At 44.7% G+C, this 13,951-nt stretch overlaps 2 long non-coding RNA genes across 2 annotated transcripts; one reads left to right on the top strand and one right to left on the bottom strand.

Moving 5' to 3' along the window:
• Nucleotides 1-992: 992 nt before the first annotated feature.
• On the bottom strand, nt 993-2,584 carry LOC135378556 (uncharacterized). Its single transcript, XR_010418469.1, has 2 exons — nt 2,396-2,584; nt 993-1,191 (listed from the first exon to the last, which is right to left on the bottom strand). It is a non-coding gene; the product is annotated as an uncharacterized LOC135378556 (long non-coding RNA).
• Nucleotides 2,585-7,095: 4,511 nt separating this feature from the next.
• Nucleotides 7,096-12,435, top strand: LOC135368231 (uncharacterized). Its single transcript, XR_010414724.1, has 3 exons — nt 7,096-7,291; nt 10,465-10,783; nt 12,036-12,435. It is a non-coding gene; the product is annotated as an uncharacterized LOC135368231 (long non-coding RNA).
• Nucleotides 12,436-13,951: the final 1,516 nt, after the last annotated feature.

Genomic DNA, 13,951 nt, shown 5'->3' with positions numbered 1-13,951 from the left:
CACATATATATATACATACATATACAGATTAGGCGAAACAAAACATAACATATTCAAGAAGAGGAACGTAACAGGAAGGTATTCACACTGATATATACAGTACAGACTTAGAGATACAGTACATAGTACTAAAAGGGGAAGAAACTGTACAACTTCATGTGTTAGTTGAGTTAGTGATAGTTTTAAAAACATTTGAATGGGAGGTAAAGATATCAACAGATGGGTGAATTAGGTTTGTCATTTGTTGAATACGTACGATCGGATTTGCAGGGATATGGTGGGATAAGTACAATATATTCGTGTGTCGGGTTACATTGACAGGTACGGCGATATGAAGCTGATGTAATAGAGATGGTGTATCGAGAAAACTGTGTAAGATCTTATAACAGAGTATAATATCATGAAAACGGCGTCGCGTTGAGAATGGTTGGAGGTTAAGAAATGACATTATCTCAGTATACACATACATTCTAAAGTGGGGGCTTTTTCTTAAGAATACGCTATGTACAATGTGTCGAAATTTCTTCTGGACAGATTCAATCCGTGACGAGTCAGTGCAGGAAAGAGAGTTCCACACTGGAGACGCGTATTCCAGTCGTGGTATAATTAAGGAACGATACAGGTGAAGAGATACAGAGTGTGTGGAAAAGATTTTGCATGTATGTGTGAGCAAGCCAAGAATTTTGAGAGCTGAAGACCGAACGTAAGAGACATGATCATGAAAACGCAGCTGGGAGTCGAAAATGACCCCCAAAATCCTTCAGTACAGCGACACGCTTGATGGCAGTAGTAGGTACTGGACTCTCACAGTGCACAACGCCCAACTGGCCTGAACACGGTTTAATTAGCAATTAGAGCTAATTGGGACCCCCCACATTAATCAGCACCCTCCAGGGAGCCACCACACTAATTGGGGAAAGTCTAACTCGTGTCCAGACCAGCTGAGCGTTGTGCACTATGAGAGTCCATAAAAAATAAAAAATAGATAGAAATAGAGTGGAGAGAAGGAGTTTAATTGAAGATCAACGGCGCCATCTTGAAGAAAGCGGTCCGGAAAGGCCGCTGACCGTCGCTGGGCGACGGAGCACAGAGGCAGGTTGCAAAGCATCGCAGCTATGACCACCATTTCCGGACATCCTGTGACGTCAGCTGTGACGTCATCACGGCATGTCTGGGCAAGTTAGGACAGCTCTGGGCATGCAAACCATCAATAGCTAACAACAAAAAAAATTAGTTACACAACAAATGAGCCCACCAGAACAGGAGCGCAGAACCATGCGACTGCTCCATCCGAGAGGCAGGCAGAAACTGACTCGTAATGGTTTTTGTCCTGTACAAACCCCGCAGCTGCACCCCCTAGCGGTTACTTTCTCAACTAATCTCACAACAAAATTATTAAGAATCACGCCAGCGCTACTCCCGGTCCCAAGGCAGAAGACGATAGAAAATGGCGGGAATGCCCGGACAACAGCAACCAGCACCCGACGTGCACGGGCACGAAAATCGCAAACAAAGCGGGAACAAAGTTGGCGAAATCATTAGTTACACAACAAATCGCCTCACCACAGTAGGAGCGCAGACCGATGCGACTGCTCTCGTCGACAGCCAGGGATCAAGTGACGACGGAGCGAACGACCGCACGTCTTCTCCCAACGAGAGCCAGAGGTGGACTGACGTAAGCGCCACTCTACGGGTGCTACGCATGCGCGCGCTCGTAGCGCCCTCTGCGCGCTCCTACCGCCACCTGCGAGAGGCTAAGAGAGAAGAGCATTCCTGCGCCCCCTGCTGGCCGTTCTCATTGGTCGTGAGGCTAAGTGAGAAGAGCATTCCTGCGCCCCCTGCTGGCAGTTCTCATAGGTCCAGACATCATCCTATTGTCTCAGGGCTACACTGTTTTTTTCCACTAATGCTCCTTTGGTCAATCTGCAGTGAAGCCACGGTATGACGTCATCATGCACCTGCGTGGCTCAAGGACGCGTGCGCTCTAGACAGGGGACCTATTATTTATTGAATCACTATCCCAAGATTATTTCCTTTATTCTTCTATAACGATTGCATAGGAAACTATTGCAGAAGAGCACCATGCATGAAAACTGATCGTAGGAATTCCAAAGTCTTACTAAATGAGACTTGCAAAAGAACAAAACATCCTAACATGTAACTCCATCAACGGCTAATAAGAGGACTAGGCACTCAACAAATCAACGCGCGCAGAACTCAGGGCAGCACTATCGTCAAGACGACAATGTTCCTTGTCAAAAAAAGACAAAATACAAAGCGTTAACAAAGGAAAGCATGCATATCGGGGCATGTCAGAACACGTCAGGACAAATTCGCACGACTGTTGGGCAACAGAGGAAAACGAACACTTGAACAGAGTGAAAAAGGCACTCACCATCATTTTTCCCGTTCACAGCATTCCCTCATTGTAAATCCGCTCGTCACAAAATCCACCTGCATCGTCGAACACCATTCACCAGTGACGAACCATACATCCACACCCCATCAGAGGCAGACAGAACCCCACCTAAGCTACGCTCTTCCACTGACGGCCAACGCCAGGATCATAATTACCGTGTCTACACCCGCCAGTGTCCAAGAGAGAACTGAATCCTTGCGCCCCCTGCAGGCCAGTCTCATTGGTCGTGACGGCATCCTATTGTCTCAGGGCTACCCTGTTTTTTTCCACTAATGCTCCTCAAGACAAGGTCAACCTGCAGTGAAGCCACGGTATGACGTCATCTTGCAGGTGTGTGGCTCAAGAACGCGCACGCTCTAGACATGGGACCTGTTATTTATTGAATCACTATCCCAAGATTATTTCCTTTATTTTTCTATAACGATTGCATAGGGAACTATTGCAGAAGAGCACCATAGAAAAGAGGAGATTATAGCATTTCATTCCCAAAGTCTTACTGTACAGGGAAAAAATGGTGCAGCAAGACATGTTCATCCCACCCGAGAGCCAGGTAGATAATTGAATAATGATGCTTTGTTCCTCCTGGATAAAGTCACACACCTGTCCCCCTCGCGGTTACTCTCTGAACTAAATGAATCGCAAAAGTATTAAGAATAGCACTATTCCCATTCAAGGCAGCACTATCGTCAAGAATATTCCTTGTACAAAAAGAAAAAAAACTACATGTAGAAGGAAAGCATGTCAGAACAAGCCCAGGCATGTCAGCGCATGTTTGTCAGACAACAAGGGGGAAAAAGCGAAAAGAAACAAAGAAGGAAACCAGCATCAAACTATTTCTTCTTATTCAAAAACAGTGCTCATCACAAATCTGCCCAGGACAATACACACCATTTTGCTACACTTTTTTCAGTAACAGTCAACGCATTGCTACAGACTGCGTGACATCATCACATCCTGTCTGAAGAAGACACCGGCAAAGACTCCTATTAATTATTGAATCGCAAGATTATTTCCTTTGTCCTACTCTGAATGACATTGATTCTCTCATTAAAATTCAACAAAAAAGCACCCTGCATATTAACTATTTTCACCCCAAAGGCTCATCATGGTCATTAGAATTACAGTAAACTACCACTGCTCTTTTAAAATAATAAGTGAGACCACTCAACGTCACCTCCAGGCTTATGTAATACATGACCCTTTCTATGCTCATACATTCGTTGTCTGAGGCTACACCTGCGAGCAAAAACGCGCGGAAGCCGGGTGGGCAAAGTTCCATTCGCGCATTGCGAGCATAAAGGCGGGAAAGCACAAGACAGAACGCCTTTACGGGAACATGATGGCATTCCTATACTATATTAATGATTATTGCATTGCAGTTTCGAAAAGCTTCTACAAAACTATAATTTTAGGAGCCCAACTTTCTATGGAAACTATAATTGCCCTATTACTTGGATCGCTACTAATGAAGCGCTCCAATTTTTTCTCTCTTCCCATTTCAGCCTTGTCATACAGGGAAGCAGACTCATATCCAAAATAATTAATTTACACTGAGGGTGCCGTGCTTCAGGAATTCCTATCCTGCGCTCAGATGCAAGCATTTCTTCACGGATACCTTTAACAGCTGACTTCCTCAACATATCGAACACCCAACAAAATCAAACAAACAATCAGAGAAACCCACTTCTCAGCTGCACCATGCGACTTTCTTCTGCGTAAAATCGGTGATTTGAAGAAGAGAGCAGCGAAAAATTGCGCGCGCTTGTGCTCGACCTGAAGCATATGCCAATAAACCAAGAAAAAGGCACTCCTGTCTGGTATCTGATAGTGCCACATACACAGACGCATTGCCCTTGCGTAAAGAAAGCACAGGACACGGATACACAAATTTCCTTAGGTGAGCAGGGAAAAGGCTTAAGACCACAGGTCACGACACATCGCCACGCGGCTATCACAACATGACACCAACAAGATACTAGCAGCGGGAAGAACTGCAACACTGCTAAACAAGTCCAGACATGCCACGATGGCGTCACAAATCAGGAGAAAAAAAGCACACGCATGCACGCACAGAGGACAACGCATTAAACACACGGAGCGCTCAGGAATAATCGTAGCGTCACCGCACATCGCTACGAAGCTAAACGTCTAACACAAGACGACAACAACAAGATATTTGCGAAGGGTAAAAATTGCAACACTACCGAACAAGTCCAGACATGCCACGATGACGTCACAAATCAGGGGAAAAAGCACACGCATGCACGAACAGAGGACAACGCATTAAACACACAAAGCGCTCAGGAATAATCGTAGCGTTACCGCACATCGCTACGAAGCTCAACGTCTAACACAAGACGGCAGCAACAAGATATTAGCGAAGGGTAAAAATTGCAACACTACTGAACAAGTCTAGACATGCGACATCGAATGCGAAAACACTGGTGATCGGGGAAAAGGCCTAAGCCCGCGGCGGATCATCATAGAGCATACACAACTTCATTTTTCTACTTCGCGTAAACTAAACGCGGTCTGCTTGGAAAACGACGTACAAATTTCCTTAAGGAGCAGAGAAATATAGAAATTTCTACTCCGTGCTCAGATACCAGCATTTCTGCTCAAAAACCTGCAAAATTAAGCACTGCTTACTTCGTCAAGATATCGAACACCCAACAAAATCAAACAAACAACCCCACTTCCACTGGTAGAACACTATTTAGCTTTTACGCAGGAGGCTTTCTTCTACATAAAAAGTAGAGAAAATAAGAAAAGAGCAGCGAAATATTGCACGCACTTTTGCTCGAATAGCAATAAGAGAAAAAAATAAAATAAAATATCGACACACACGCTAATAAACTGTGACAAAGACACCCATTTCTGCTATCAGATAATTATTGCATAATGCTAAATACTCATTTGCATTGTCCCTGCGTGAAGAAAGCACAGGGCAGGGATACACAATTTATCTTAAGCGAGCAGGGAAAGTCACTTCTACTCGAACAGCTTAATACCATAAAGTCTGAATTTTTGCAAAGCAAATAAAGCTTGAACAGCGCTACGAACGTGACAGACACATACTAACTAACAAACAAACAAACATACATACAAACAAACAAACAAACACTTCTATTCATTTCTATTGATAAAGGCGTAAACCACACTACAAGAACAAAGCACGCTGCTCCAGGAAAGCGTATCAAATGCATCGCAACAGGACCGGCTCTCATAAAATAGCCTGCCCAAAACGAAGACTTCACCAGGTTCGCGAGGTAATTCCATTAAAAACGCTCTCGGTCTATCCTACAGATAGCAATGCAAGCGCTGCTTCCCTTATTTTTTAAGCCACTATTCCACGCAATGGTACATAAATGTATCACTCGTGTCACATGAAAAAGCACACACAAAGAACTTACTTGTCAAGTGGGATCCCTGGTTCAGGAAAGCGCGCGCGCCCGCGCGCACACATACACAGACACACACGCACATTTTCACAATCACAAACACAAAGTCCACCACAACCACATAAATCCATATTATTCCTCAGGTCAATAATTATCCTACCATCGTCAAAAGATGGCTCACTCTTGTATGCGATCGCAAAGCGATAGGTCCTCGTTCCGGATGCAATAGGATATCGCTACTCGGCCGACGCGAACCAAAAAAGAAAGAAAGGAATGGGCGTTCGCTATACCTCCACAAAGAAAACGGTGCCGTGCTTCTACGCAGCGCTCATCATACAGGAGTGAATTGTCTTCTTCGTTTTCCTTTTATTTTCTTGCACCCATATATTTTGCAAGAATACTATAGAGCAGAACGGACAAATGTGAACATCATTCGCTACACACTGTAGCTCTCACCATTTTTAAACCAAACCACTTAACATGTGTTCATAGGTCTTCACTAAATAGGTGAGCCGATAATGACTCAAAATGAAATGAAATCAAATAAAATAATCATTCCAGCATCGCTGGCTGCAAGCTTGGGTGCCCTGCTTGGGTCTGCTGGCGCTGGAATAAAAGATTTATCGCGAGGGTACTACAATGGTGAGCTCTGCTGCTGTTTAAGTGATAAAACAGTGCTCCTGAACCGCGCCCCACGCGAGCCGCGCGCGGACCCGTTCTCGGGACGCGACGCGCGCGATTCCCCGTGCGAGCGCAACGCGGGCCTCGCGGTTTGGACGCGCGCGATCCCTTTCCCCTAGCAGGTGCACTGTTTTATCACTTAAACAGCAGCAGAGCTCACCATTGTAGTACCCTCGCGATAAATCTTTTATTCCAGCGCCAGCAGACCCAAGCAGGGTACCCAAGCTTGCAGCCAGCGATGCTGGAATGATTATTTTATTTGATTTCATTTCATTTTGAGTCATTATCGGCTCACCTATTTAGTGAAGACCTATGAACACATGTTAAGTGGTTTGGTTTAAAAATGGTGAGAGCTACAGTGTGTAGCGAATGATGTTCACATTTGTCCGTTCTGCTCTATAGTATTCTTGAAAAATATATGGGTGCAAGAAAATAAAAGGAAAACGAAGAAGACAATTCACTCCTGTATGATGAGCGCTGCGTAGAAGCACGGCACCGTTTTCTTTGTGGAGGTATAGCGAACGCCCATTCCTTTCTTTCTTTTTTGGTTCGCGTCGGCCGAGTGGCGATATCCTATTGCATCCGGAACGAGGACCTATCGCTTTGCGATCGCATACAAGAGTGAGCCATCTTTTGACGATGGTAGGATAATTATTGACCTGAGGAATAATATGGATTTATGTGGTTGTGGTGGACTTTGTGTTTGTGATTGTGAAAATGTGAGTGTGTGTCTGTGTATGTGTGCGCGCGGGCGCGCGCGCTTTCCTGAACCAGGGATCCCACTTGACAAGTAAGTTCTTTGTGTGTGCTTTTTCATGTGACACGAGTGATACATTTATGTACCATTGCGTGGAATAGTGGCTTAAAAAATAAGGGAAGCAGCGCTTGCATTGCTATCTGTAGGATAGACCGAGAGCGTTTTTAATGGAATTACCTCGCGAACCTGGTGAAGTCTTCGTTTTGGGCAGGCTATTTTATGAGAGCCGGTCCTGTTGCGATGCATTTGATACGCTTTCCTGAAGCAGCGTGCTTTGTTCTTGTAGTGTGGTTTACGCCTTTATCAATAGAAATGAATAGAAGTGTTTGTTTGTTTGTTTGTTTGTTTGTTTGTTTGTTTGTTTGTTTGTTTGTATGTTTGTTTGTTTGTTTGTTTGTTTGTATGTTTGTTTGTTTGTTTGTTAGTATGTGTCTGTCACGTTCGTAGCGCTGTTCAAGCTTTATTTGCTTTGCAAAAATTCAGACTTTATGGTATTAAGCTGTTCGAGTAGAAGTGACTTTCCCTGCTGGCTTAAGATAAATTGTGTATCCCTGCCCTGTGCTTTCTTCACGCAGGGACAATGCAAATGAGTATTTAGCATTATGCAATAATTATCTGATAGCAGAAATGGGTGTCTTTGTCACAGTTTATTAGCGTGTGTGTCGTATTTTATTTTATTTTTTTCTCTTATTGCTATTCGAGCAAAAGTGCGTGCAATATTTCGCTGCTCTTTTCTTATTTTCTCTACTTTTTATGTAGAAGAAAGCCTCCTGCGTAAAAGCTAAATAGTGTTCTACCAGTGGAAGTGGGGTTGTTTGTTTGATTTTGTTGGGTGTTCGATATCTTGACGAAGTAAGCAGTGCTTAATTTTGCAGGTTTTTGAGCAGAAATGCTGGTATCTGAGCACGGAGTAGAAATTTCTATATTTCTCTGCTCCTTAAGAAAATTTGTACGTCGTTTTCCAAGCAGACCGCGTTTAGTTTACGCGAAGTAGAAAAATGAAGTTGTGTATGCTCTATGATGATCCGCCGCGGGCTTAGGCCTTTTCCCCGATCACCAGTGTTTTCGCATTCGATGTCGCATGTCTAGACTTGTTCAGTAGTGTTGCAATTTTTACCCTTCGCTAATATCTTGTTGCTGCCGTCTTGTGTTAGACGTTGAGCTTCGTAGCGATGTGCGGTAACGCTACGATTATTCCTGAGCGCTTTGTGTGTTTAATGCGTTGTCCTCTGTGCGTGCATGCGTGTGCTTTTTCCCCTGATTTGTGACGTCATCGTGGCATGTCTGGACTTGTTCGGTAGTGTTGCAATTTTTACCCTTCGCAAATATCTTGTTGTTGTCATCTTGTGTTAGACGTTTAGCTTCGTAGCGATGTGCGGTGACGCTACGATTATTCCTGAGCGCTCCGTGTGTTTAATGCGTTGTCCTCTGTGCGTGCATGCATGTGCTTTTTTTCTCCTGATTTGTGACGCCATCGTGGCATGTCTGGACTTGTTTAGCAGTGTTGCAGTTCTTCCCGCTGCTAGTATCTTGTTGGTGTCATGTTGTGATAGCCGCGTGGCGATGTGTCGTGACCTGTGGTCTTAAGCCTTTTCCCTGCTCACCTAAGGAAATTTGTGTATCCGTGTCCTGTGCTTTCTTTACGCAAGGGCAATGCGTCTGTGTATGTGGCACTATCAGATACCAGACATGAGTGCCTTTTTCTCGGTTTATTGGCATATGCTTCAGGTCGAGCACAAGCGCGCGCAATTTTTCGCTGCTCTCTTCTTCAAATCACCGATTTTACGCAGAAGAAAGTCGCATGGTGCAGCTGAGAAGTGGGTTTCTCTGATTGTTTGTTTGATTTTGTTGGGTGTTCGATATGTTGAGGAAGTCAGCTGTTAAAGGTATCCGTGAAGAAATGCTTGCATCTGAGCGCAGGATAGGAATTCCTGAAGCACGGCACCCTCAGTGTAAATTAATTATTTTGGATATGAGTCTGCTTCCCTGTATGACAAGGCTGAAATGGGAAGAGAGAAAAAATTGGAGCGCTTCATTAGTAGCGATCCAAGTAATAGGGCAATTATAGTTTCCATAGAAAGTTGGGCTCCTAAAATTATAGTTTTGTAGAAGCTTTTCGAAACTGCAATGCAATAATCGTTAATATAGTATAGGAATGCCGTCATGTTCCCGTAAAGGCGTTGTGTCTTGTGCTTTCCCGCCTTTATGCTCGCAATGCGCGAATGGAACTTTGCCCACCCGGCTTCCGCGCGTTTTTGCTCGCAGGTGTAGCCTCAGACAACGTATGTATGAGGATAGAAAGGGTCATGTATTACATAAGCCTGGAGGTGACGTTGAGTGGTCTCACTTATTATTTTAAAAGAGCAGTGGTAGTTTACTGTAATTCTAATGACCATGATGAGCCTTGGGGGTGAAAATAGTTAATATACAGGGTGCTTTTTTGTTGAATTTTAATGAGAGAATCAATGTCATTCAGAGTAGGACAAAGGAAATAATCTTGCGATTCAATAATTAATAGGAGTCTTTGCCGGTGTCTTCTTCAGACAGGATGTGATGATGTCACGCAGTCTGTAGCAATGCGTGGACTGTTACTGAAAAAAGTGTAGCAAAATGGTGTGTATTGTCCTGGGCAGATTTATGATGAGCACTGTTTTTGAATAAGAAGAAATAGTTTGATGCTGGTTTCCTTCTTTGTTTCTTTTCGCTTTTTCCCCCTTGTTGTCTGACAAACATGCGCTGACATGCCTGGGCTTGTTCTGACATGCTTTCCTTCTACATGTAGTTTTTTTTCTTTTTGTACAAGGAATATTCTTGACGATAGTGCTGCCTTGAATGGGAATAGTGCTATTCTTAATACTTTTGCAATTCATTTAGTTCAGAGAGTAACCGCGAGGGGGACAGGTGTGTGACTTTATTCAGGAGGAACAAAGCATCATTATTCAATTATCTACCTGGCTCTCGGGTGGGATGAACATGTCTTGCTGCACCATTTTTTCCCTGTACAGTAAGACTTTGGGAATGAAATGCTATAATCTCCTCTTTTCTATGGTGCTCTTCTGCAATAGTTCCCTATGCAATCGTTATAGAAGAATAAAGGAAATAATCTTGGGATAGTGATTCAATAAATAACAGGTCCCATGTCTAGAGCGTGCGCGTTCTTGAGCCACACACCTGCAAGATGACGTCATACCGTGGCTTCACTGCAGGTTGACCTTGTCTAGAGGAGCATTAGTGGAAAAAAACAGGGTAGCCCTGAGACAATAGGATGCCGTCACGACCAATGAGACTGGCCTGCAGGGGGCGCAAGGATTCACTTCTCTCTTGGACACTGGCGGGTGTAGACACGGTAATTATGATCCTGGCGTTGGCCGTCAGTGGAAGAGCGTAGCTTAGGTGGGGTTCTGTCTGCCTCTGATGGGGTGTGGATGTATGGTTCGTCACTGGTGAATGGTGTTCGACGATGCAGGTGGATTTTGTGACGAGCGGATTTACAATGAGGGAATGCTGTGAACAGGAAAAATGATGGTGAGTGCCTTTTTCACTCTGTTCAAGTGTTCGTTTTCCTCTGTTGCCCAACAGTCGTGCGAATTTGTCCTGACGTGTCCTGACATGCCCCGATATGCATGCTTTCCTTTGTTAACGCTTTGTATTTTGTCTTTTTTTGACAAGGAACATTGTCGTCGTGACGATAGTGCTGCCCTGAGTTCTGCGCGCGTTGATTTGTTGAGTGCCTAGTCCTCTTATTAGCCGTTGATGGAGTTACATGTTAGGATGTTTTGTTCTTTTGCAAGTCTCATTTAGTAAGACTTTGGAATTCCTACGATCAGTTTTCATGCATGGTGCTCTTCTGCAATAGTTTCCTATGCAATCGTTATAGAAGAATAAAGGAAATAATCTTGGGATAGTGATTCAATAAATAATAGGTCCCCTGTCTAGAGCGCACGCGTCCTTGAGCCACGCAGGTGCATGATGACGTCATACCGTGGCTTCACTGCAGATTGACCAAAGGAGCATTAGTGGAAAAAAACAGTGTAGCCCTGAGACAATAGGATGATGTCTGGACCAATGAGAACTGCCAGCAGGGGGCGCAGGAATGCTCTTCTCACTTAGCCTCACGACCAATGAGAACGGCCAGCAGGGGGCGCAGGAATGCTCTTCTCTCTTAGCCTCTCGCAGGTGGCGGTAGGAGCGCGCAGAGGGCGCTACGAGCGCGCGCATGCGTAGCACCCGTAGAGTGGCGCTTACGTCAGTCCACCTCTGGCTCTCGTTGGGAGAAGACGTGCGGTCGTTCGCTCCGTCGTCACTTGATCCCTGGCTGTCGACGAGAGCAGTCGCATCGGTCTGCGCTCCTACTGTGGTGAGGCGATTTGTTGCGTAACTAATGATTTCGCCAACTTTGTTCCCGCTTTGTTTGCGATTTTCGTGCCCGTGCACGTCGGGTGCTGGTTGCTGTTGTCCGGGCATTCCCGCCATTTTCTATCATCTTCTGCCTTGGGACCGGGAGTAGCGCTGGCGTGATTCTTAATAATTTTGTTGTGAGATTAGTTGAGAAAGTAACCGCTAGGGGGTGCAGCTGCGGGGTTTGTACAGGACAAAAACCATTACGAGTCAGTTTCTGCCTGCCTCTCGGATGGAGCAGTCGCATGGTTCTGCGCTCCTGTTCTGGTGGGCTCATTTGTTGTGTAACTAATTTTTTTTGTTGTTAGCTATTGATGGTTTGCATACTCTTGCTTTTCCAGCCTCTGTATTACGAGTGTTTTTCTCCTTGCATGCCCAGAGCTGTCCTAACTTGCCCAGACATGCCGTGATGACGTCACAGCTGACGTCACAGGATGTCCGGAACTGGTGGTCATAGCTGCGATGCTTTGCAACCTGCCTCTGTGCTCCGTCGCCCAGCGACGGTCAGCGGCCTTTCCGGACCGCTTTCTTCAAGATGGCGCCGTGGATCTTCAATTAAACTCCTTCTCTCCACTCTATTTCTATCTATTTTTTTATTTTTTATGGACTCTCATAGTGCACAACGCTCAGCTGGTCTGGACACGAGTTAGACTTTCCCCAATTAGTGTGGTGGCTCCCTGGAGGGTGCTGATTAATGTGGGGGGTCCCAATTAGCTCTAATTGCTAATTAAATCGTGTTCAGGCCAGTTGGGCGTTGTGCACTGTGAGAGTCCAGTACCTACTACTCATGGCATCGGAACACATGTATGTATTGCATATTATGTTAGTTTTTCTTGAGTAAGTCACATGTTTCGTCTTTAATGGATTAATAGTCATCCCATTTTTAGAGCACCATTCAATTACAGAAGAAACGTCAGTTTGTAGCTTATGAACGTCATTTGGGTCGTGGATAACTTTAAATATATTCACGTCATCGGCGTACTGAAGAACATGAGAATGACGAATACGCCCAGCTAAGTCATTAATAAAGACATTGAAAAGGAGCGGCCCCAGAATTGAGCCCTGAGGAACACCCGAAGGGGGAAACTAAGGAGAAGAAAAGGCACCGTGCCCCTTTACGACACAGCATCTGTTACTCAGAAATGAAAGGAAGAAAGCAATGAGGGCGTTTCCGAGACCAGTCATATGAAGTTTGTGAAGTAAAATAGTATGGTCCATCATGTCAAATGCCTTTGAAATGTCGAAATAAATTGAATCCACTTGTCCTCGTTGTGAGACACAAGGAGCCACCACGGACATAAACGATACAAGATTGGTGACAGTGGATCTGCCTGGCATAAAACCATGTTGTGGTTCACATATCTGCGACTTGAGAAAAGAAAAAGTGCGATCATAGATTACTTGCTCAAACACCTTTGAAAACGCGCACAGTAGACTGACAGGACGATAGTTTGACACATTTAAAGGATCGCCAGAGTTGTGGACTGGTACGACAATCGAAGTTTTCCAGCAGGTGGGGACAGAGTCACGTAGATACAGGTTGAAACAGATAAAATGGTTAAAAAGCAAGCGAGCTGGTGGCTAAGATCCATGACGAAAACCCGAGACTGGGAAAAAGACGAGAAACAGTGTTGTGTTGTGTCGTCTGTTTTTCGTCTTTTTCCCAGTCTCGGGTTTTCGTCATGGATCTACAGGTTGAATACATGAAGGAGGACGGGTGCAAGGAGGTCACCGTAGGCTTTAACGAATACTGCAGGAATTTTGTCGGCCTCTGGGGTCAAAGTAGGTTTTAGCTTCCGAATAGCTGCGATGACTTCCTCGTGGGACACTGCTATACAAGGAAGGTGATAAGATGCGTTCGACACGGAGCTGGAATTCACAATTGGCTGTGCATTACCGCGTTTATATATTGAAGAAAAATGTGTAGCGAAGAGCTGAGACATCGAGGTTGGGTTAGAAGATACCCCACCGTTAGTGTTCAAACCCAGTAAACCACAAACGTCTATTAGACATACCAGAAAGATCCAAACATCTAAGACATTTGGGATGTCTAGTAGACATCCGGATATGTCCAGCTAACGTGGAATGGATGTACTATGGATCGGCGGAAGCTCATCCATAACTGTATAAATGGATATCCTCTGGATGTAACAGCTGGACATTTGTCACATCCGGTGGACGTGCTTGTGAGGCATTGTGACGTCTATTATACGTCCAATCGATGTTCCTACCGGTTTAACATACGATAATATAGACGTACGTTTACGAAACGTCGTTTCGACTATCAATTCAATA

This window comes from Ornithodoros turicata, chromosome 1, assembly GCF_037126465.1.
Source record: "Ornithodoros turicata isolate Travis chromosome 1, ASM3712646v1, whole genome shotgun sequence".
Lineage (NCBI taxonomy): Eukaryota > Metazoa > Arthropoda > Arachnida > Ixodida > Argasidae > Ornithodoros > Ornithodoros turicata.
This window is presented reverse-complemented; position numbering and strand designations above follow the sequence as displayed.